Source organism: Accipiter gentilis, chromosome 14, assembly GCF_929443795.1.
Source record: "Accipiter gentilis chromosome 14, bAccGen1.1, whole genome shotgun sequence".
NCBI classification, from domain to species: Eukaryota; Metazoa; Chordata; class Aves; order Accipitriformes; family Accipitridae; genus Astur; species Astur gentilis.
This window is the reverse complement of record NC_064893.1, coordinates 12,229,877-12,252,387: the sequence shown is the minus strand read 5'-3', so window position 1 is coordinate 12,252,387 and position 22,511 is coordinate 12,229,877.

Genomic DNA, 22,511 nt, shown 5'->3' with positions numbered 1-22,511 from the left:
ACCATGTTCAGTATTGCTCGTATTTAGCTGAAAGTAAGATTCTTTAAAAGCCTTACAGGAGAGCAAGGTTTTTAGGCTTCGATTCCCTCTAACGGCCACACTGAAAGCCCAAGTCTAAAAGGATAAGTGTAGGTGACAGTGGCATGCGTGAGAAATCTGCCCAGGGACCGAGGAAAAAATTGATTACAGCTACAGGTCTTTGTTTTGATACACATTAAGATTTAAGTTAATTAGTCCTGACATATCCCAGTCCTGTATATCACACCAAATCACTACTGCCAATCCTTTTTTTTTATGAAATGAGTGGGAATGAGTACCCACCCCCATCTCCCCCAGCATCTTATGCCTTTCCATGTGCTCACATTTCAAGCAAACGACTGGGTGAAAGCCACCAAACTAGCTAAACTAACTGCAGAGGCCAAAGGAAATACGACACCCATACTCTACATTGAAATCAGCTAATGTTTTGGACAGTATAAAGGCACAAAGATTTAGAAAGGATGGAGTTATCAGTGTTCATTTCAGAATTAACTGCACCTGAAGCTGTGCCCTTCCACAATATGCTGTGTTGAAGCAGAAATTGCTAATTATAAAACTGGTCTATGGGCTAATAGAGTAGAAGTAACCAGCATCCTGATTGCATTCAGATGGTAAGTAGGTTGGTACTGCGCACTTGGTGATAGTTGACCTTTATGTCCTTGTTCACTAACGAAGGTAGTCTTTCGTCAGGGAAGGGCACTCAGCCTTTGGGAAGCTGCCTTCCACAGATATATCGTGGTCTCCCCACAAAAAAGCTGGCATTAGAGCTAGCAGTGGCCCAAAAAAAAATTACAGTGCAGTAACAAAATACAGGGTCAGAGATGAGAGAGTGCATAGCAAGGATTTTCTCACTAACAAAATGAAAGCTTCAATATTTCACTTCAGAGAGCAGGGGCCAACAGAAGTACATCCTCTCTTTATCACTTCAGTAGGCAGAGGCATTATTAAGGTCACTGAGGTGTAAGAATGGGAAGCTGGAGGCCTGAAACTGTGCCTCTGTGTACTGAAAAATGTAGGCTTTTAAGGGAGTATCAGCAGGTAACAGCTGTTTTAAATTATATATATAAAAAAGGCAAACTGAGAAGCAATTATTTAAAGAGAGATGCAAGATGAACCCAAAACAGGAAAGCTCCTTCCACCTTGGAGCAATATGTGAAGAAGCACTTCAAGTGTCCCCGAGTCTGTTCACGCCATTACGTGATAATTTGTAAGGGAATCTGGAAATAATTGCTTTGGCTTTGGTGGTGACAGAGAGTCTGGTACTGTCCAGCTGAAATTGCCTCCTTACTTTCTTCTTTCTTGCTGTCTCTGGCAATGTGGTTCAGTTGTTTCCATACTTGTCCTATGATGCCTGTATTTTTGACTCTCACAGTATTAACAGGAACACACACAAAGCTCGATAAAAAAGTCTACAAATCCTGTTGAGAGGCCTTCATTAAAATTCTATTAATATCTGTTTGTCTCACACTGTGATAAATTGTTAACACTTCCATGTTCTTCTAAACAAAGCCAAAAATACAGCAATATCTTTCTGAAAAATGCTTGACACATACAAGAACCGCCAAGTTCTTGATAGAGCACGCTACATTTTTGCTAAGGGGTCTACTATTGAATATTCTGGCAGCTTAAGATGTTCATCTAAACAGTAAGTGCTGTGATAATGGATGCGACATTTCACAATTTAGTTGGGGATCTGCCTACATAAGATGCAGATACTGAGAAAAGGAGGACAGATGGAAAAAACAAGAGTTCTTCAGGCCCTGGACTTCCACTAGCTCCTGAGTATCTCCATAACCCTTGGAGTGAGAACATGAAGTTCCAGATAGGTTGAAAAAGACTCCCAACTTTATAAACTTCTGTTTATTTAAAAGCTTTCTCCTTTCTCCACCATCCCTCACAGGCAGCACAACTTCTGCCCCTGGATTAGGGTAGAGTATAAAAGGAACCTGTCCTGGTTTCAGCTGGAATAAAGTTAATTTTCTTCTTAGTAGGTGGTACAGTGCTGTGTTTTGGATTTAGGATGAGAATAATGTTGATAACACACTGATGTTTTAGTTGTTGCTAAGCAGGGTTTATACTGAGTCAAGGACTTTTCAGCTTCTCATACTGCCCCTGCCAGCAGAGGCTGGGGATGCACAAGAAACTGGGAGGTGACACAGCAAGGACAGCTGACCCAAAAAAGCTGAAGGGGTATTCCATACCATATGATGTCATGCCCAGTATAAACTGGGGGGAGTTGCCCACGGGGCACCACAGCTTGGGGTTTGGCTGGGGATCAGTCAACAGGTGGTGAGCAATTGTACTGAGCACCACTTGTTTTGTATATGCCATTTCCCCCCCCACCCCCCACCCCCTTCCTTTTCTGTCCTATTAAACTGTCTTTATCTCAACCCATGAGTTTTACTTTTTTTCCCCAATTCTCTCCCCTGTCCCACTGCAGCGGGGCGGGAAGTGAGCAAGGGGCTGCATGGTGCTTAATTGCCGGCTGCGGTTAAACCACAACAGAACCCAAGTGGAATTTTCTAGCAGTGCTGCCATGTGCCTTTACCGTTTTGCAGAAGAACAGGAAAACATTCACAAATCAAGTACATAATAGTTTCTTTGAAAAGGCTAATCTAAGCAGGAGAAACTGAACACTGGCCAGGTGACTGGGAGGTCAGGAGTCTTCTGTTTCACATCAAACATTAAGTTCTTCACAGAAGTCTGTATGTAACTTAAGAGAGTCTTACTGCAGTTTTAGCAGTTCAAGAAAAAACATATCTTTCCAATGTAAAAGTCCATGCAAAAAAATTCATTATTCCAGAGAAGTGTTGCTCTGCTAGGTAAAATCAGAATTATTTGGCCTTTGCTACACAGGGCTTCCTCTTATCCTTTTCCAACTTTTTTATATCTCCAATGCTTCTTCATTTGTCCTGTTAGCCACATAGGAGAAGCTCTCTTCCATACTTTTTCCCTTATCACTCTTTTCTCCCCTCTCTTCTCCTGCTCCACAGAAGTTGCTAGTTTAGCATGTGTGGTGTTGTCAGCTTAGCCTGTAGTAGAGGAGTGGTGGTCCAAGACTGCTCTAAGAGGCCTTCATGTGTTTTCTCAGCAAATCTGACTGGATCAGAAGTCTGATTATTTTTTAGAGTTCAGAAGCTCTGAGTATGGACAGTTCCTGTGCAAACCATACTTCACTCTGCTCCAAAGCATGTGGTGCAGTGGTCTGGCAGACTTGAGATCAGCACTGGAAACTACAGAGCTAAATCCAAGAAACTTTTTGCCACAGACCAGCATGAACCCTTCAAGGATACTTACTCTTGACCTTTACACTAACCTGGAGAATATGCTCAGTGAAGTTCTTTCTTGACGTTGAGCTTTACAATTTAGATCACCAGTAGCACCTTGCTGCCAGGCCAGGGAAAATGTTACCTATCTGCTTGCCTGATTTAGACTGACCTGAAACAACTTCAAATATAGGATCTCTCAGGAGTTTGTGAATAGACTGACACAATGGAAAGAAAGCAAAAGATTTCACCGTGCATGATTTGAATCACCACTGACTCTGGAGAGACCTAAATTCCTATGATTATTAGAAAGATGTAAAACCTCAAAAGAAATCAAGAAGCCTGTATCACGAGTTCTATTTATTTCCAGATGCTCTGCCCTCCATTCAGAAAGATGATCCTATGCCATGTTTGGCATCAGAAGGACCATTTGCTTGCTATAATACGCTTCCCACTAGCTCTCTCAGTTTATTGCCAGGCACTACTTTGCACATGCTGTTGGGTTACAAAAGTCTGCAGAGGACTTAGTGCACTGGCCATCAACAGAGTGTTTGGTCATTCACACAGGTGATCAAAACACACAGAAATGTCAGCAATATCAGCTGACCAGTCTGTATACATATATCAGGACCCCAGAAGTTAATAAACCTCATATCTGTGAATTAGAGAGAAGCTGTATTTTTTTCACCTCTTTTCATCCCACAAAATACTCCAAATCTCATTACTACTTCTAGAGGTGGTCGAATTTCTCACTGTAAAACTAGACGCTGCACCTACTTCCTCGGGTCTGGCAGGACTCGCTGTAATCATTTCCAGTCAAACCACGCACAGTAATTTGGCCTTGGAGAAATTTTCTTCATCAGTAAATATGCAGCTTGTTTTCTTTAGTGTTTCCAGACATATATTGAAGGAGCGTCCTGTTCTCAGGGTGTTTCCCAGGAAGGTTGCCTTGCAGAGGAGAAGCGAGGGTGGAATCATGGCTTAAATCCTCCAACGTGTTGCATCCACAACAAAGTGAAAGCAAAGCAAAATACAACAGAAATGGGAAACAAAATACATACCTGGCACCTTTAGCATGACAGAGGCTAGAAAAAAACCCGGGCTGAGATTTTTCTCATCCTGACAAGGGTGCGGCAAGCTGCAAAGTAGGAGGAGGGTGGGTATTTTTTCAGGAATTTAGTCAGCGTGGTGTTGCTCCCCAATGAAGCAGCCCAAACGCTTACCCACACAACTGAAATGGACCCCAAATCTGCTTTGAACGGTGTTAATCCATGTATGCAAGTGTCTGTGTAGCAGGGACCAGACACCTTACAGACAGGCCCTGACTGAGAGCTCCAGAAGCAACAGAACAGGCACATCATAACAGAAAAAAGTAAAAGTGTCATTGTGCAGAGAGAGAGAAAAGCATTAACACTATTGCTAGGTACATCTTTGAACGATGGAACAAATCAAACAATTCTCTCCATCTCATTAAACCCAAGCACAGAGAGGGATCCTGTGAATCACTCTAAGCACCTTCAGCAGCATCTGAGGGCACACAGCACCGTACAGAACGGAGCCAAAGAGCCAGGCATTAGAAGAAACCTACTCATTAAGTTTTCTTGCTCATGTAACGATTTAACCCCAGATCCTTGTAAGACAAGCATTTCAGCACCTTATAGTCTCACACGTCTCCAGCAGGTCCAGCACATTCCCTCTTGTCATTCTTGCAAACACTAAAAGGGGAACACAACCAATATTTTATACTCTCCAGTTTGTTTATTCTTAATGTTTGTGATTCCTCTTATAAAGCTTGGAAATAGCATTTCTTCCTCAACAGATCTTGTCTTTTTCCATTTGGCCAACAATATTTCTGCTGTCACACAGTGGGAGCCAAGACAGCTTTGTTTTGTTTGCTTCTTTATGCGCTGGCATCCCTGATCTGCCTTTCTTGCAGTTATCAAATAAACCAAGAACCACTAGCATCTCTAGTGCAGGACACTGAGAAGATGTGACCTCAGTCTGCATTGCCTCTTCTCAGGGAAACATGAGAATTTTCTCCTTTATCTTAACATCTTCCTTCCTTTAGCAGGCAGGCTAAGGAGAGGGATTCATCTCACCTAACCTTGGTACCCACACATGCACCTTAGGCTTCTTTTGTAGACAACAGAAAGAAAAAGGCACCTGTGTATTGTGCTCCATCTTCTCCTGCGAAAATATGTACAGACTAGGCATGCTACTGAAATGTGTGTCTCCATATCAGCAGTGAAGGCTGACTGCTCAGATGTAGATGGCTATTTTGTACTCTCAGAGTTATGTGAGGTGAGGTCCAGCCAAGGCACCCTGATCCCGTAGCAAACACAGAGCATTAGAAGAAGAACAAGCGTACCCCTGTGAAGAAAGCTAGTATTTTCAGTCCGTGTCTTCTGAAACATTAGCAAGATGACAAACGTAGATGACACCTTGTAAGCTTTACGTTTCCACTCTATTTTCAACACTAGGACTCAGCTGATGAAAGAAGTGGTTGAATTTGTACAACTATATTCTTGGCCTTCACTGTCCTCTCTTACACAGCTATTTATACCATAAAAGAGTTCAAAAATAATAACTAAAAAAAATCATATTGAGACAGAAAAGTAGGATTTTGCACTTCTCTGTTCTGGTGTAAAATATAAGGCAGCAAGGAGCCAGGCTCTGGAGTTAAAATCTCTGCAGTTCTCCAGAAATTAATCTGAACCAGCACCCGGGCTTCCCAGAGCTGTGGAAATGCCCTGACTTTCAGCAGTCCTTGGCCCCTCAGCCACACCCTTGCAGTTATCTGCTGCAAACTCAGCCAAGGAGAGGGTAGGGCAGATGCAGGATGTCTTTTAGCCTTCTTTTTTTGGTGTTATTTCTATATCAGTTTAGTCAATTTTCCTGTTTATTCACCTTGATTGTATTCTGTTCAGTGCAGGAGGAACAACTCTGGGTTCAGATAACTCATGTAAATGCATAGCTTACATTTTTATTTTTGGCATGGACAGTTTACATCTCTATAAAATACCGATGGCTGCCGCACACTGGATGATGCTGAGGTTTTGTAGTAACTTCAGAGAAGTAGATTCATTTCCAGTTTAGTGAATTGAAAGGATCAGGCCGCATGGATGCAATCCAAGGAGAGAGAAGGGGGTTGGTGACCTCATTTCTTTACTTTCAGTGGAACTGCATCTATGCTGTTCCATAAAACAGCGCAAATGTAAACGAGGTGTGAACTGCTTTCACATCTCATTTAGGTAACAGATGAGGCATGAAATGCATTTCACAGGCACCTGTACCAGAGCAGTATGCTAAGGTTTGTGACAATGAAGAACTCCTTTTTTCACACACAAGCACCCCTCCCCAGAGCACTGGATTAGCTCTGAAAGTATGTGCGAAGAGGAGAAATATCATGAAGAAATGGCATGTTGGCTGCTTTTATTAGCTCTCAAAATATTTTGGATAGTAATCAAAGTTCCCAGGGTCCTCTGTCACTGAAACGATTGATTCTTTTCTTCTTTTCCCACAAAATAAGTCACCTCCAGGTGGCACCAAACAATGAAAATAAATAAGTAAGTAAACATGAAGTCTCTGCTCCTAGCAATGAACTTCTGAGCCAGAAAGCAGATTGACTTCTCCTGAAGCACAAGGTTCTGAAGTGCCAGGCAAAAAAGCCCTCAGTCATTTCTCAAAAAATACAGGTTGCAAGGATGTCCTTGCCAGTCACATAGCAGATGTAATATCAGAGGGTTTTTTTAATTTCTGAAACATGTACAGATAAGGTACAGGACGCTTAACTCAGGTTTAAGGTAGATGAACATAGCTATGAAAGAAGTTGGAAAAATGAGGAAAAAAGCCAAAGCCTTCATAAAAAAAAAGTTAAAAGTAACAAGGTATTCTAAATTAGAGAGACTCTAGGATGAACTATATAACCCATGGAGAGATATTCAACCCCTTGATATCAGGTGAGCACAGAAGGATATTTACTGGCAGAGAGTCAGAGGAAAATCTGAAATGTATTTTGATGCCAGTGGCACAGTTGAAAAGTTCAGCAAAGGACACAGCCATGAGGAGAACTTCACATGCTAAGGGCAGCAGAAATGTAGACATCCAAGAGGGAAGCAAAGCAAAGCAAAGCAAAACTTTCACATCACAATGATAAAGCAGTTCAAAAAATGTTCTGATTTTTTTTAAACCCCGCCAAAAGTCACTTCAGATGTCTTCAGCATTTATACCTTTTATCACAGAAAAAGTTTGAATGTACGTGTTCACAATTTGAAGTACTTCTTTTTCAATTTTATGTCAACTGGGAAACTACTAAAAAACCTAAAACAAATACCATAATTAAGCACAATTCTGTGCCCTGAAATGTCAACACTTTTATAAACATTAGAAATTAATTTAAAATTAACTATACTTTGTTCATCACTAGAAAGTGTTTCTTAGAAAGCACTGTGCATTGGCGGTGCTCAGAGCCCCCTAAGAAATGGACCTTTCTCTCCTGCTCTATAGGCTTTGGCTTACAGTTTCTTACAGTGTCCTTTTTTAATTCAGGTAGGGCACAAGTCAGGTACACAGACAAATTGACTACTGACGAATAATGGCTTTACAATACTTGAAATAATAGCTTGAAGAACAAAATAATTTAGCCATTACTCAGGCAAAACCTCTACTAATTTGAGACTGAAAGGGAAATTTACCTGAATAAAACCTGCATGATCAGGCCATAAATTGCTAAGAAATTAAAAGACTGACTAGAGAAACAAGTAAAGGACTCAGAGTTTTGAACGGTGCAGAAATGACCCAGAGGAACACTGCTAATGATTCAGATAAGTCATTGCAAACATTTTTCTTCTTGTGCATCCCCCTCTGATATAGAGTGAATTTGAGTGCTGTTCTTAAATATAACCCCTCCCTCCTTCGCTCTGTTCAATCTAATTGGTAAATGTCAGCCCTCCTGGCCCGCCATCATTCCCTCAATTAAATGATTATGGATCTCTTGACTGGCTCTCATTTTCAAGGCTGCAGGCAGCAGCCTTTCTGCTGCCTGCATGCCAAGTTAGCCCTGCTCCCACCTCCCTCCTCAACCCAAACAGACAACTCCCAAATTCTTCTTGCTCCATTCCTTCCACCTCCTGCCGACTGTTTCTTGCCAGCTAGTTTGCATCTTTCCTTCAATGGTTCTCCCTCCACCCTTTTCCTACCCAAGCCTGTTTGCAGACTCAGCTGTGCCCCAGAACATCTGCGGCACAGCTGAGAGCTGCCTACAGACTCCCGCAGCCTGTGGCCTGCATCCTCCTGATTCATACCACAGCCAGGAAGATCCCTTCAAAGTAGGTCTGCTGCCAATTAATCATTAGCATTTCACTCACCTTAGCAGGTAAGCATCCCGTGGACAGTAGGGACCCTAGGCTTTACACTGTAGCACACTGTAGAAATGTCAATCTTTGTATCTCTGCCTGTCCTCTTCCTGTAAATGAGTTCATCTGTCTAGATATATGGCAGCCATCCATAGATCCTCTCAGAAGCATCGCTGCCTCAAAACTAAAAGGTACAGTAAACGAGTTCTTTGGAGATAACCATTGTCTCAATTCATCATCGACTGACTCGCAGCCTCCTGCCCATTAAACTTATTTGTTAAGACTCTGGAAAGACCAGAGGGTCCTTTAAGTCTTTCTGTGGAGTACTCAAGGCACTTCAAAATGTCATCTCTCTCAACAATCTTTTTTTCCTTTGTTTTACTTTGCTTTTGCCACTTTTGCTCCCAGCATTGCTTTTTTGTTGCATCTTCTGCAAGGTCATCACCTGGGAAGTGCAAATTGGCTGGCCTGTTGGCAGAAGCAATTAAGCCAAAATCAGAGGAGCTATCTGAAGGGTCAGCAGCAACCCAGACCCGAGCACTGGAAAAGCAAATATCAGCTTCCAAATTCAAGAAAGTAACCACTAAAAAATGCCACAAAGAGGTATCTTTTAGATTAGGGAGAACCAAACAGAGCAACCCAGGCAGTGGAATATGATGGAGAGCCCCTGAGTTTCACCCCAATTTTTCTGTTACCTCATTTGCAGTGTTACAGAGGAGGAACTACTCAGAGTTGCAGAGAAGCAGCTGACAGTCTACCACTCACACTCCTCTCAGTAATACCTGACACACTTCTCCCTTACTATGACCTGCACATATTGCTGACCTGATCAATTTGCCAATACTGTTTCAGGGATCAGACAGAGATCAAGACTATATGACAGTCCTTTCTCTCTTGCTTCAATGATCAAACAGGTCCTGCTGCAATTCTCTCAGCGCATGCAAACCCCGAGCAGTTAGGCTTGTGTTTTAATCTGATGCAGGGATGTCAGGATGGCATCTCATTGCCAATGGAATGTGGGGCTGAATGGCTTTTAATTAGATATTCAAAGCCATTCAAAGTTTTACATATTTTTAATGGCCTAGAAATTATGCCTATTAGCATGTAAGACTGCAGAATTAATGTCTGAGGACTACATTATTGTCTCAACTTCATGCATTGGCAAGATAGATCACCTTTCTGGAACACTTAATAGACAGATATCACTGCAAAAGAGAGCCACTTATCTACTATTACAGTAAAAGCAAAGATGCTGTGATAATGCCCTGTTATTTGTATTTTATCAAATGCACAGCACAATCGTCCTGTCTAATAAATCTATTGGTGCAGTACAGTGCAAGTTTTAAAATGAACCATTACTTACCTGCTGCTTTTTGATCATTCGAGGTGTGTATTGTGTGAGGTGCTGATTCAGGGAGTCAATGAGCTTCAACGGCACTCCGCATACCTCAAAGTAATGTGATCTTAGCAGGTGCCCCTGTTTTGTGTTTCAGTCAATCACAGACCACTTTACCCATAACAAAGGTGATGACTGAGAAACATAAAGTATTACAGTTCTGCAAATACCTTTTCACAAAACCTGATTGGCATTGTAAAATATCTGTGAAGGCTGGTCAGGAATCCTGCCATTGGATAGGTGGCTAATTTTCTCAGTATTAAAAACAAAACTAAGAAGCAATCAAAAAAAAGCAGATTCTTTTGATTCCAAAGCCTCGACAGCTCTTAATTCTTTAATTCATGATCAAACACAAAACTTAAATGAGAAACACTCACGTTAATCTCATTTTATGATCTGTCCATGATATATAATTTTTGGTTTTGTCTTTCATCCCTTCTTCCTACCCTGCATACCTTTTATTTTTCTTTTGCTACTTTTCTCCCTTGAATCTCTGAGGTCCTGTTTCACCTTTAAAACTAATAAAACTCTTTAATCATCAAGCTGTTAATTCCAATACTTCTTTGTCACCACTGTGGAGAATGAAGATTTTCTTCACTTTCCTGTAAGGGATTTGCAACAAACATCCACTAATCAAGATAAATAGAAGAGAAATCACCAACTACCTGAGGCCAAGCGTTTCATACTTAGGTGCTTAATGACAAGCACATAAATCCATATATAAGTAACCAAATAAACAACCCGATTTAAAAAAATACAGAACTTCCAGCAATTCCCATTGATTTCCCTAGTCACTTTGTTTTCTCCATTGCTAGTGAAAAATTGAGTACTTATACAATGCCTAACTCTAGGTATTCACATTTGAAAATATTCACTTTAGCCCCAATATAAGAAATGAAAAATGTCAAAATTGGGCTTTGGGTTGACAACTGTAAATTATGGGATTAAGAAGATAACTTCTTATATCTCATATAACGTCATACATACTGATACATGGTGCCACTGAATTACGCAAATTGACCTGAGGGACTGAAGGTAACTAGCAAATAAAAGTTTTCCTGATGACTGGTAAATCAAGGCACACAGGTCTGCAAAGTCTAAGATAGTCACTGCATGATTTCACACTTGCTTTTGTAGCAGATAGCAAGAAAGCTCTTACTATCCTAAAACTCCTAACTTGTCTCAGACCAGGGAGTTCTCAGAATACCATCTATCAATGGGCCTGACCCTATAATCCCTATTCAACTGATCCCACACAAGGGAAATTTTTAAATTCAGGCTCCCTGGATTTTTGCAGGCAACTGGTTCACGTTGTTTCAAATGCTTAACTCCAAGGAAGACAAAATCTGGGAATCGGCCAGGGAGTATCATAAGACCTAGAAAGTGTACAAGTGGTGGTTTGCATTCACTCATATCCATGCTCCTGTCTATCTGAAATAAAGTTCACTGATACTGCAGCAAAGCTTCTAATGATTTCCACAGTGTAGGAACGGATCCCATTAGGAAAGCACTGAGAAGAATTCATACCGCCAGAGCTTAAAAAACCCCCTACAGATCAAAAAAAGAAAATAAAGACATACTGAAGAACAACCAGTTGCCAAGTGGTTTGACTACTGCTAGACTACCAGGACTTTCACCTTCCTTCAGACTTTTCCTAGGTGGTTACAGAATCGTCCAGCATAAACCTCTGTGCAACTATGGCAATATTGACACATAGCAAAAGTACCGGTATCCAACCGATCTTTGTGGGACTGCAAATACAGGATACTGTTTACTCAGGAGCGTTATTAGCCATAGGGTCTCTGAGCTCCAGTTGTTAGAAAACATTCATTATCAGAATCTCGCATGAAAATCACAAGAAGGCAGCAAATATGACGAGGCAACATTCTCAGTTTTTCTTATGCAACTGCCTCTCGGGACTAATTAGAGTTGCTTTTGTAATTCACAAGCTATAAATTCCTTCAGATGCTTTTGGAAACACTGTGTGATCTCCTCAGCGAGATTCTGCTTTGTGCTGATACAGCAAGTCAGCTTAACTTCCCCAAAGCATGTAACAATCTGTCTGATTAACAGAGAGGAAAGCTAAGCGTGGCAACTGAATAATGGCAACCGGTTTGTTAATTTGCTGTTTCCCTTCCTCACTCACTTAAGGTTAATTGTACATCCTGTAGAAGTCTGCACTCCATTCTCCTGCTAGACTTTTTTAATTAGATTAATAACGCCATCTTATTTAATGACTGACCATAGCTAAGAGCTGGAACTAACTATGCCTGTATTGCAAAAAGAGCAACTCAAAGCAGCAAGATGGGATATTGAAATGCAGGTTAAGATTGGATACTGAAATGCAGGGTAAGATTGGATACCGAAGTGTAGGTTAAGGTTGGATACCGAAATGCAGGTATCCTTTCCTTTGGGGGGAAGCAAAGAAAGAACAGACTTAGGCCCCACTTGCAACGCCTCCTTCCTTGTGTGCAGGTAGGACCCACCATCAGGCACGTTAAGTGTGCACCAGAGCACTAGACAGATATCTCCCAGCCATAGATTTAGCAGGATCTGACCTGCTTACAGTTATCCCTATGGGGGACAGCGAGCCAACAGTAGGGGTGTAAGGCATGGGCACAGGCAAATTTGGTGTGTAAGGGTAGATAACTAAAAGGACTTTTCATTCTTCTCCTGGCGCATCTCCTACCTACAGATTAGAGATAAATGCAGAGGAGGTAGTGGATAAGCAGACTGCCAACAGAAAAGGTGTTTTTTGCTGAGGCTGACACTAGGAAAAGGGAAGAGGAAGCGAATTGTGGAAAAAGCAAGACAGGGCAGGGAGAGGGCATCAGCAGCAGAAAGCAAGGGGCAGAGCTATCCATGGCCACCCATGCAGCTGGCCAAAATCCAGTTGAGGAAGGAAGAAGTAGGCTCTGAAAGAAAATGATCAGATCTAGGCGCAGCTGAACATAATGGAAAAGGCTGAGGGACATGAGAATCTGCACAAACAGTATCTTAGTAAGATTTTTCATGGAGGAGAGTCTATGATTTAAAAGAGGCAAGATGTGAAGAAAGAAACAATAGCATTTATTAGACAAGACTGATACCGCTGCAGAAAAACCAAGCAAGATCTCATACATGCTTCTTCTTATTTTTTTCCAATTGTACCAGTTGACCTAATAAAAGATATTATCATTCCTTCCAAACCATCTCTCTCTCAGATCCTGAGAGAATCACAAGCACAGTAACATTTTACCATCACGCAGATTTTAAAATAACATGTTTAGGCTTTTCTGAAAAAATATCTGGAATATGTGGAGAGTTGATAGATACTGAAGTTGTGTTCTTATGCCAATACTCTCCTTGCTAAATATTACTGAAAACAAAACTAATCAGACTGGGATTACTTTTTTTTTAATTAGCCCCTTTGGTTGTAAAGGCTTTCTGCTTTGTTTAAAAAATAAAAATAAAATATTGAGTAGGAAGAAGTAATATAAATGGATAATGAAGGAAAATTATTATCAAAATGCTTCCCTCTTCACTGCTACAATAAAAACAAATTGTATATGCTAACAAAGCCAAATTGTCAACTACAGAACTACAATTTGGTTTAATATACCATTGCACCCTGCATATTCAAAATGTCCCAAAGTGTCTTGTAATAGTAAAAACACAGCCTTATTACCATATGTGTCTGCTTTCGTTAGCAACCAAGCACTAAACTAAACAATTATCCATCTAATATATTTATCAAAGCTTTCTGGGCTTTCTTCCTCCCCCAGCTGTACACAGGGCTGTAATCCTGAAATTTTTATTTTGTTTTGGGTTAGAGCACAATTTGGGGTATTAAAGTACAAGAACTGAACGAAAAACACCATCAGCAACTCAGAGTTTAGCCTCTGGGGCTACATCCCTGCAAGTTCATTAAAGAGAGTCTGGGAAGGCTCACAGACACTGGGCAGCAATTGCCTTTTGCCCACCCAGGTGCTCTCAGAGTTCCCAAGTGGAATTTATGGCACAGGTCACTCCCACCAGGGAGGCTGCATATAGCTACCCTATTCCAGAGTCTGTAAGACTCTGGGGTCTACAAACTTTGGAGTCTACAAGACTTTGGTAGCAATAGATTAAGCACTGAACAAGTTTACTTTGTTTACAGGAAGAGCTATAACCTCTGTGTCTTTGAAATATGTATTTATAGACAGATTTTCAGAAGAGACCTACTGTTATGTAAAGACCAAAATATTCAGCCATATTTGCAGAAAAGTGTACCATGAGGATGTTGATCAATTCTAAAAAAACCCTTTCTTTTCCTTTTCATTCCTTTAAGTAGGAAAGGATTTTTTACAAATCTGACCCTCCAGTACACTAAAATACAACTTCAAGTGAAACAATACAGAATTCAGATGAGACTAACTGTAACATATACAATATCTAACCAAGTTTCATCTGAATTGTTTAAACCCTATCTCACTTTGGTGCAAAATGGAGTTCAGAAATCTCTCACACAAAGGCTCTCAAGCTTGTCTCATTTCTGATGCATCTAACTTTTTTAGCTACCTGACCAGACTCCTTCCCAAAGTGTCCTCCCAGTTCAAATTTGGGCATGAAATGGATTTTGTTTTTCATTTCAGTCATCAAACCAAAATCCTGGGCAAAGAAAGAAAGAATGAAAGAAATAGTTTGAGTCACACTGAATTTTTAAAAGAAAGTTTTTAGAGTGGTAAAATCTAATCCACCTAATGAAGTTAACTCCCAACCCCACTGAAATTCACATTCACACCTTTAAACTAAATCCTGTTCTGCACCCACAGATAATCCTACAACATATTATCCTGTGCTGCTTGCTTTTTGAGCTCTGTTCACACCTGCAGTATGAATCTTTCAACTGCCTGTTGTATCACAGCCTATTCAGTACATTTGTGGATTACCAGCATCTTCCTGATAAGAATGCAGAGGCTAATACCTGTATGCTGTCTGTCTTCTTCCACATAGCTACCTCTAGTACTGAGAAAGTTATCTGTAGCCGCTGGTACCTTCCATCAGTAATGTCTTTTCCAGCTATCATTTTATCTTCATTTCAACATACTGAGGTCTTGGCAACACATGCTGTAGATGCTTGATCATGTTCATCTATGGATCTTTTATTGTACTGGGTTATCTTGGCAAGATACTCTGCTGTTTTTCTTGCCAGCAGCTTGCATATGCTCTAGCCTCCAAATGGTTTCCTTCCACAGCATTAGCATCTACTCACCTTTCTCTGATCTAGTGCTGCTGCTTATCAGTACTGCCAGGATTACACTGAAGCTGGGCCACAGGGCAGATGAAATCCAACTGGTCACTGATTTAATGCACTATGTAGTGGCTGTTGGCCCCTCCTTCAGCCAGCAGCTCCACTAAGACACTTTGGATCTGCCAGAGATGTAAGTTCTCTAAACATATTGAAAACATCTTCCATGATTGTCACTATGCTATCCAAGGAGTGCAGGCCAGAGAGCCACGACACCTGTAGCTCAGATGGCATGGTAGTGTTATTCCATGACTGCCCACCAGTGCTGTCTTATCTTGCCAAATACTACATAAGACTTTCTAGGGGGACTTCTGAGGCCAACTTACCAACTCAACATTATCTACTGCAAAGGTAGATAATCTACTTCTGAAGTGAACTTTGGTCAAGAAAACTCCATGCACCAGCTCATATCCTTCAGCCCATACCAAGAAATAACACAATCCAAAGCTTTCTCTCCACCCATGCTATAAAATGCATTCCAAGTTTTTACCTGAGCAAAAATTGGCATCTAAACCACTCTTATACAAGGGAAGTTTCAACTTGAGCACAGCTTCAGGGCCACACTAAGATTATCATCAATCCTTCCTGCACTCTACTGCATTTTTTCTTCCTGGGACGGTAGTAGCCACAGTTCATAAAGCTGTCCTGCTTCCCACTTTATGGACTCTTGAGTGGTGGCCAAGCCTGACTCATTCCATCACTTTCCTTAGCACCCAAACTCAAGAGCAAGATATCTGCATTCTCAGATTGTCTGTCTCTGCCTTGCTACCATTAAGCTTTTATCCTAAGCCCTTGTACTTGTTTTCCACTACTTGCTTGTCTCATTTGATCCTTTCTTTTTCTGGACAGTTGAGCTCCTCTTGTTATTTGCCTGGCTTTCTCTAAGGCTAAATATTGTTTTCAATAATCTCTCCTGTAAACTAATGCCAGTGGTCATACAAATTATTTTCTTTGGCTCTGATTAGTCAATCTCTTATGTTTCCAGATTTACATAAGGACAGCAGAGATCTCAGCTTGTGACGTACACATCTGTTTACTCTGGGAACGTGGGATGAGGCAGGTGAGTCTGGTCTGTCAGGCACAGCACTCTAAATCTTAAACAATGTGTCAAATAATTCCTTTCGTAAGCCTATCAAACCTCTTTTTAAAACCCTGGGGAAGGGGTTTTCCACATTACCCTGATGGTTGAAGACCCTATTCTATTTTGCTTATTAACAGCCAGCTTAGACCTTTTGTTCATTCGCTATCATTGTTCTTTGTCTTAATGTGCTTTTTATCCCTTTGTAGTGTTTACTCTCCTGATGTGTGTGTAGACGGCAATCATTCCTGCTCAGCCTTAATACTGCTAATCTAAAGAGAGCATGTCCCTTTAATCTCTATTTATAAGATAAGGCTCTCCATTCTCTCAGCTACTCTAGTAGCCTTTCTCTGTATCTCTTCCAACTTGAATTTATCTTTCTTGAGTACGGGTGATCGGAAGAGCACACAGACTTCCACATACCTTGCAGAGAAGCATTAATGCTTCCCCTTCTGTATTGGAAATTTCTCTCCCAGCAAAATCCAGAATCACAGTGCCTTTCTCAAGGCAGGACCCCTGATGTCCCACTGCCATTCTGTAGGGAATAGCACACATGGATCCTGCTTCTCCTTGGTCAAGGACTTTTTTATACTCCTTGGTTTCTACTACAAAGCATGTTACAGTCTTGTTATCTGGGATCACTAGTGTTGAATGAGTTCTAACGGTTCTTTTCTTTCTCTGTTTCTCAGTATTATTCCAGGTAAGAGTCTCAACTTGGTTTTCATCTTTTATACCAGCAGTAACATGAAAACAATATTCCAGCTTCCCTTTTTTCAATCCCACCTCCTTTGTCAACTCGGTATGAGGACATGGTCCTTACTTCTTCCTCTTTCACACAGTTGTCAGGGATTGCAGTATCTTCACAGACCTAAAATCTTAAATACTACCAGATGATTTCCTTCTGTTTTGCTTATCTAATAAGCATGCTCTTACTAGACTGACCACTGGCACTAGGCTCTTCTTTCAGACCTCTAGCAGTGGTCCAGCACATAAAGATCAGGTCTTAGCTATCCTTTCCTAATTCTTCATTCCTTCACTTATTACCACCACCCCCTCCAAATCCCTTGCTCACCACTACAAAGGAAGGCCACAGTCCTGGCTGACAAAGGGACACAAAGCAACATGGAGCAACTCACCCAGAATGTTCTGATGCCATATAAAGGCACTTTTGCTTTTCAAGCCTCAACCTGCACTTCAGGTGACCAGGGAAAGTTCCTTTACCATAACTGTTGTTTGCCGCAGACTCTCCCCAGCATACTCCAGCCCTGGAGGAGAGAATTTTCCCCCAGTATTTTCACTCCTGCTGCCTTCAACAACTTCCAAACCAATCATTATGGCATACATCAAAAACGTTTCATCTGAAGTTCTGACAGATTTCTGCAGAAAGGTTGGGATTTTATTCATTTAATAGACACCAGGGAAGACCAACTCCAGTTTTAAAAATCTCTAAGTGACCTAAATGAAGTTATTTTTTCCTCACTTTAGCCTTAAAACCAAAATAGTGTTATTTTCTTAATAGCTTACCCCAGCTTGTTTTCTTTCACAAGCAGCAGCACTTTAAGTAGAGAGCCCACACTGTAATAATTTACTTGGGGAGAACAGATGGACGTGGAGAGAGGATCAAGGCTGAGTTGTATGCTTTGCCTTTTTGTGTGCATTCATCTGTGCTATTTTTTCATTTTTGACAATGCAATGCTAAGACTATTGGTATTTTTTCAGACAGGAAAGTCTAAAGTTAAAAGTTAACACAGTGCTTAGCAAACAGATAGGTTATAAACTATTCTACACTGTGCTTTGTTATTTGAGTTAGAGGGTCAAATTCTTAGTTATGTTTAAGGACTTAAAAGTAATTTGTGAGGAAAATGGGGAGATAATAATTTACACAATTTTTTCTATGCCTCTGGTTTGAAAAGTGCTGTAGTTAGTCCTCTAGCATATAGAGAGTTGTCTGAAGACTGCTCTTCTTCCATCGGCTGGCAACAGCTCTGAGAGCTACAGCACAGAAAGGGAAAGGAGAGGCACAGTGGGATCCCAGCCATGCCAGCAGGTAAACAATGCAGTTCATCCAATGATGATCCTTGTTAATATTCTCCACTGGCTTTTCAGAAGGATCATATTGAAAGGAAAGTAGGTATTTTGGTACAGAAACAACCAAGACAAATTTCTTCCTCTATTCTTGCTTCATTTCTAGATTAGTTGTAGAGATGAAGAAAGGTATGTGTGTACATAATGTTGGATGTCTCTCAAACATATGTCCAAACTGTGAACCTTTTAAAGTCTATATAAACCTGGTGTGCATCTGTGAAGGTATCCCTCTATGTTATCCAGCCTTTTGGAACAGGCTGCCTAGGGAAGTGGTGGAGTCACCATCCCTGGAGGTATTTAAAAGATGCGTAGACGTGGCACTTAGGGACATGGTTTAGTGGTGGACTTGGCAGAGTTAGGTTAACAGTGGGACTTGATGATCTTAAAGGTCTTTTCCAACCTAAATGATTCTATAATTCTAAAAGAAAGAGGAAGACTAGCATAAGAGCATGGTTCTTGGATGGAAAGATGTACTTGGTTGTTTTAGTAACTTGACTTTTGCAAAGATCTCTTTGTGACAAAATACAGGTCTTTTGCATTAGCAGAGAATCTTTTGAGAAAAGATGTAAAATTATATGTGCAAGATATATAACTTGAGAAGTTACGAAAAATCTTCCCTTTGTCTTTCTAATCAAATTAAGGCAGAAGACACTTTCTGAGTCAATGACAAAAGCAACAAAGCACATGAGCCTAAAAACTTTTTTAAGCTCCCCATAGATACAAATTCAGGAGAGACTTCTGCTGGCTTCTCAGCAACAGAAGTAGTTTAGCTGTTGGGGGTGTTACAGTCTCACACACATTCAGATTCGATATTCTGCCAAGTTCACTGTCATGTTGCCTTTTTCTTAATAGACAGGGTGGCGGAGGGAGGATTAAGCATTTTATCAAAAAGGCTGATAACAAGGTCTCTTTGGTTGACTTCCAAATGTCCTGTTTAAGGGGTCACATGCTTCTTTCCCCAATCCATAATTTCCTTCTGAAAAAAGGAGATATAATAGACCTAGGGAGACATGAGCATGTGTGAAAGTCTTGTCAACTGCTAGCAAAGTGTCTTGATGCAGACATTAATTTGTACAGTGTACTTGCTTTTTTGGGAAGATCAGAGTTTCACACATGTCCTGCCTATTTTCTTTGACCTTTGAGGGCTAATTCAACATGTATACTTGATTAATTTCATTATTCTATCCAATCTGCAGAAAGTACTCTGAGCATCTGTAATTAGCCATCTTTTCATTGCTCTATTCCTGTAGTCTGTCTGTAATGAGATACATAATGCTTTGCTAATGTGCTAGAAATTTTATGGGTTTTTTTAACTGTCAATTTGATTTACTGTTACTGTATGTTCTTTTTGTAAATTGATCCATTCTCTGTCTCTCAACACCAAAGTTAAACCTCTCAAAGAAGCATGCTTCTCATCCACATCTAGCTAATATACAAAAATTATATATAGCACCACCATAGAATACATATGCACAAACACACACATAGCATATGTCTAATAAACAATTTCCTCTCAGTATGCTTCCCTGATGCCATGGGTGTTAAATTCAAGCAAAATTCCATAGGCCAAACATTATTCTCCAATTCAGTTTTGCATACTTATAATCAATAGAGTGGGCAGTCAACATCCAGTCTCCCACCTTATCCATACAAAAGGTGTTCTGTTTCTGGGACATACATCTCAGTTTTGCAGTCAGTTGCACATATACAAGCCAACAGACAACGAATGTGAATTTGCCTGTAGAGGCTAATGGATTTCTCTCATATGAGCTGCAGAAGCAAAGATCTCCAGTTTGGCAGGAGAAGGAACTCCATTTTGATCTGCTCAGTAGGCACGACACAGTGGAACCATGTTTCCTAGTCCAGATCTGTACATTGAGCTTGGTATAAAACCCCAGATGGAGAATTGTGGACAGTAGTGACAAATTTTCTACAGCCTGACCATGAGTAGGGACAATAGTCCTCTTTTTCCACAGCTTAACAAGAATCTTTCCTGAAACATGACTTCCTAAGCCTTGCAGAAGAAAATGACATGGGTATCACCATTACTGCAGCTACGTCATGGTTAAAGACTCTCCACAACAACCCTTAAACTCATAGGACTAGGATCAAATTACAATCCCCTCACCAGTGTAATGAGTACTTATGCAAATAAAAGGTGAATTTTTTTTTTTCAAACCTTCTCTAGCAGAAGTCTGGTCCTTCCACAGATCTACCTCCTCACAAAAGCCAGACAGACACAACAATCTTTAGCAACATGATTTGCCCAAGACTCTATAAGGAGTCTAAGACAACACCAGGAATAAGAAATCGGACCTCCTGATTCACAGGCTCCTGGTCCAGTCCATAGATCATGTAAGTAAATGTATTTTGTATGTGCTTGGGAAGAAAAATGCACAAAGTTATTATGACCTTCTGAAAATTGTCATAATTTGTGGCAAGGGTAGTAAAGGGGCTTAATGAAAGAGACTATAAATAAATCTCCATTCCTCTGAAATAATGACTAAATACTCAGAAGATTGATTTTACAGTTTAATGTTTAAAAAAATGACTCATGCTCAAAAAATAAATTCTTTGTCTAATTCTTAATTGGCTCTAAGCAAGATGAACCATGCTGTACAAGCCTTCTTGCATTTACATCAGAAATTCTCTAGCCATCCTCAGGATTAAAACAGGTATTGTATCATGATCAAAGATTGCATATCTACAGCACTGACTATATCTATGGTCTCCAAGGAGTGAAAGCTTTGCTTCAGCTTAGCCACCTGTAAGATGGTCATAATGACACTGATTTATTCACATCTCGCAAAAAGCTAGGATTAGCTGCCCAGCGATACTAAATGCTAGACTGTTTTCCTACAAGCAACCCAGCAGAAAGTTTGAAAATACTTTTTTTGCTTTAGAGAAATCCATGTTTAACTACCTCTCATTTTGCTGGAAGATCTTCTTTTCAGGAGAACTGGGTGAAATTTCTCTCCATCTCTTTCTACTTTTAGCATAATAAACTTTTACAAGAAAAATTCACTTAAATGACAATTCTAGAGGATCAGTATGGACTAGTGATTCATACATTCATTCTCCTGTCAGTGACAACTCACGCATAGATTATACATATGTGTAACCATGTGTCAACTCATAGGATCTTGTGAAGGTGCTTGGCTATTCTACTAATTCATCACGATAGATAAACAACGTGTTTCTTGTTGATACTGCTCAGAAACTAGGTAGTGCAGAGAGGTTCTCTGAGGCAAGAAAGGAAGGACTGGGAGGAGGGAACAAAAGAAAGACTATGGACCCTGAAGGAAAAGGCGTTAATCACAAAGATATTTAGAAACCAGGGTTTCTATCTGTAACTATCTGCCCACTGTACAAATTTATTACCTAAATTACAGTAATAGGCCAAACCGCAGAGCCTGGAGATAGGAATTTAGGCAATGCCCATTGTTTCTGTTCTGTTCTAAAATATTTTATCTGACCTGTTTTTACTTTTTATATATGGCTTGTATCTGTCTTTGGTGTCTCCTTGTGTTTCTCTGTCTTTCTAGTCTGTTAACCTGTTCTTTGTGCTCTCCAATCACTGCTTTAGTTTTTACTCAGTTCCTTTTCTTTCATTCTTTTCTGTCACCCTCCACCCACGCTCCTTTTCCCATACAGTTTCCAAAACGCAATGCAAATCTTCATCCTCGGATTGTGTTTGAAAGAGGGTAAAATAAGTTACTCATCTCTGTCACTCCTTGAGATCTTTGAGACAGCTGAAGGCAGCGTTTCAGAAAACAGCATAGCTTCAGTTCAAACATAGCACCCTTTTGGCTAGTCTACATAAATATCCCCATCTCTAAGTAGAGATTATGCTTCACTTTCAGGTCTGCCTATCTCCCTCATGTTGTTTGTCACTCTGAGGCAGCATTAGTGCTGGTTTACACCTGTGCAGGGGGAGAACCAGTGCCCCTCTCTGACATCTGGAACACCTGCTCCCACCACACGATGCTGTCACTTGCTGTCTGCGGAGGAGGAACCTATGCTA